Here is a 3,394-nt window from a genome sequence, read left to right on the forward strand (position 1 = left end):
AAAAAAAAAAAAACAAGAGAAATATTTCTCAACAAGGGAATGGATAAATACATTATAGTATTCTCCTGCTGTGGAATACAACAAAGAAAGAAAAACCAGTGAACTAGGACTGAATACAACAACATAACTATAAATAATCTGAACAAAATGTTGGCCTGGCCAAACTTGGGCACACAGAAGCAGAACTAACCACACAGGACCACTACTATAAGAACCCATTAGGGCTAGGCAGGGTGGCTCTCACCTCTAATCTCAGCATTTTGGGAGGCCAAGGCAGGCAGATCACCTGAGGTCAGGAGTTCAAAAGCCTGGTCAACATGGTGTAACCTCATCTCTACTAAAAATACAAAAATTAGCCAGATGTGGTGGTGCACATCTGTAATCCCAGCTCCTTGGGAGGCTGAGATAGGAGAATTGCTTAAATCCAGGAGGATTTAAGTTTTTCCAGTTTTTTCTATCACAAGCAGTGCTGCGGGGAACATGTCCTCTAGAACACATCTGTGAGAGTCAAGCGTGCATATCTAGAAGTCGACTTGCTCTTCTGAAGCAGTGGAGGCAGGCAGGCCGCAGGCTGGGCAAACCCAGAGGACAGAGGCTGCGGGAGGTGAGCGTCTGAGCCAAGGGGCCCCAGGTTGAATCAGGGATAAAAGCTGGAATGGGCTGTAAGCAGGAATGAGACGTCTGGCATTTTGTAATTTCTGGAGAATTCCTCTTAAATTCCCTTTCCCTTCAGTAAACACGATGAGAAACCACTGCCCGCCATGTGTGTGGTCTCCGTGGCACACAACAGTGGGGGTCACAGCCAGGACAGGGAGAGGGGAGCCCAAGAGCCACCAGCGTCCAGGTGTGGCCGAGCAGAGGTGACAGCCCGCCCTCTACTGGCCTCTTGGCGGAACTGCAACACCGAGGCTCTGAGGCCGAACCCCAGCTTAGAGATGGACACCTCGCACCAAGGAAACGTCGTGGACAACAAGCATGTCGCCTAGCAGCAAACAACATAGCGCCTTTCCCTGTCTGGAAATCTCATTAGAAAGTGGGACGCAGGCAGCTGAAAGCATCTTCTCAGCCAACTAGAAATGTTGCAAATAAATGATTTTTGAAAATGATTGCGAAAACAGAATTGGCAGAAGCATCATCACCACCTCTCCTGCTTGTCTGGTGACTCTCCGTTTGTAAAGCACGTGTCATCTCGTAATACCTGTATGAAGTATTGCTTTCCTCCTTTGCAGAGGAATGCTGTCTGCCGGCATTCCTGTAGGGTACATTGCACACCCACGGTGCTGCATCTTCTCCCAGCTTTTTCTTCCGTCTTGAGACCTCTGTTGCATCCAACCCAAAGGCCGTACAAAATGCACAATAAATGGGGAAGTCTTTGTGACCGTCATTCAGACACAAGCTGGTCCCTGTCACTGTACGCTCAGAACTCCCGAGAGGACGGGAAGCCAAGGTCTCGAGCCACTCACTGCACTCTCAAGGAACCTATGCTAGGAAGACAGAAGGAGGGCGAGGTCTCCTGCATTCATGGATTATTCACATGCGCCTGCACGCGACCCACGCCATTCCTTGCTTTATAGCACTACTGGAGAGTTCATAAAAGAAGCAGGCTTTTCTTCTCAGCAGAGTTGAATGCTTTGAAATCGCAAGATAATAAAGGAAAGACGGGGTAGCGTTGGCTGACTGCAGCTTTTCCTGATACCTGCAAGTTAACCTTTTGACACCAAAGTCACGCTGCCATTTGAATTGACCCAGCCAGGCTGGAGCTAGTGAAACAAGCTCAGTAGCAACTGAAGTAAAGCCCTCTTGTCTTATCCTGGCAGAGGTGGTGAGCCCCTTAGCACCTTGTCAAACACTAAATTTAATCCCGGTTTTATTTTCAAATCACTTTTTAAAAATGCACTAACCATTAAGAGATAGGGGAAAAGGTCCTTTTAAAATGATTTATGATGTGTTAACAGCTAGAGAAAACCCAAACAATGTCTCCATAAAGACTCACGATCACGTTTTTAATTAAGGGCCACAACTTTTAATGGAAGGCATAATATACTCATTCATGGGAGGACACTGGGCTCCTCTGGGTAATTCAGCAGTCAAGCTCAGGGGAGGAATAACCATTTTAGGTTCACACCACAAAGTCTTCTGTTAAAGAAAATAACAATAAAATAAGATCGCTTGAAAACTCTTGAGTTTGGGAATTTTAACTCAGAGAAAGGGCGCATTCTGCTCAATTACAGGGATGCTTGTTCCTGGTTCTGGGCCCACAACAGCCCGCTCAGTGCTCTGAGTGTCTCTGACACCCCCTAGGTCTTAGCAGGTAAGAGGGCTGTGCTCAATGCACCCTGTGTGTGTGTTGCCTGGTAAATTCCTGGTAAATTCCTGCCCGTACCCTGGGGAGGCTCCGCCCCCTGAGAAACACACTGTTACTTATTGTCTCTTTCTCAGACTGGACCCTTAAAAGCTTTTTCATTTAAGACTGAAAGTTAGCAATCTAGGAGGACAGAGTGCTGTGTCCTTTTGTATGACCCCGCAAGGACGTATTAATTGTATCAGGCACCATTTTTTTCTTTTTGAGACAGAGTTTCACTCTTGTTACCCAGGCTGGAGTGTAATGGCTCGATCTCGGCTCACCACAACCTCCACCTCCTGGGTTCAAGCTATTCTCCTGCCTCAGCCTTCCGAGTAGCTGGGACTACAGGCATGCGCCACCATGCCCAGCTAATTTTTGTATTTTTAGTAGAGACGGGGTTTCACCATGTTGACCAGGATGGTCTTGATCTCTTGACCTTGTGATCCACCCGTCTCGGCCTCCCAAAGTGCTGGGATTATAGGCGTGAGCCACCGCGCCCAGCCTCAGGCACCATTTTATCTGTGGCTTGCCTATGCCAGCTTCACTCACTTTGTCCTGGTAACAGTGAAGTAAGAATATGAAGTGAGAGTATCATTATCCCTGTTTACAGATGGAGAAAGCGAATCTTGGAGAGGGTAGGGAATTTGCTCTTGTCATTAAACAGTACAACGGACTACAGGCTGAGGCAGAGTGGGTGGGAGATGGGGTTCAGGATACCCCAAAACATGGCACATTCACATTTGGGAAAACTGCAGAAACAGGAAGATCGCTCTCTCCTTCTCCTGCCCTTCTCCCCCAACCAGGTCCCAGGATCCTCAATCCATGGGTGCCCTTTCTACATCCAGAGGAAAGAAACTTCCTTCTCTCTGAAGACACAGGGCTACAGAGAAGAATCTGACCAAACAGGCCTTGCTAAATTCCCCCAAATTTCTTACAAACTTTTAAAAAATCCAATCACACTTCTCCAGGACAATTCAGTTCTCCATCACACCAAGCATTAAAAATACATGGGTTTGGCCAGGCGCAGTGGTTCATGCTTGTAATCCCAGC

At 47.3% G+C, this 3,394-nt stretch overlaps 2 long non-coding RNA genes across 2 annotated transcripts in view; both read right to left on the reverse strand.

Annotated features, from left to right (window-relative positions):
• LOC108306456 overlaps positions 1–3,394 on the reverse strand; it is a 247,495-nt gene that overhangs the window by 153,033 nt on the left and 91,068 nt on the right. The window lies entirely within an intron of this gene.
• The window catches only part of LOC108306457, a 2,806-nt gene continuing 1,394 nt past the window's right edge, over positions 1,983–3,394 (reverse strand). The window contains exon 2 of the long non-coding RNA XR_001826151.1: positions 1,983–2,136. This is a non-coding gene — a long non-coding RNA (uncharacterized LOC108306457). The remainder of the gene's footprint in view (positions 2,137–3,394) is intronic.

The sequence above is a fragment of the Cebus imitator genome, unplaced genomic scaffold (genome assembly GCF_001604975.1).
Source record: "Cebus imitator isolate Cc_AM_T3 unplaced genomic scaffold, Cebus_imitator-1.0 Scaffold72, whole genome shotgun sequence".
In the NCBI taxonomy this organism is placed as follows: domain Eukaryota; kingdom Metazoa; phylum Chordata; class Mammalia; order Primates; family Cebidae; genus Cebus; species Cebus imitator.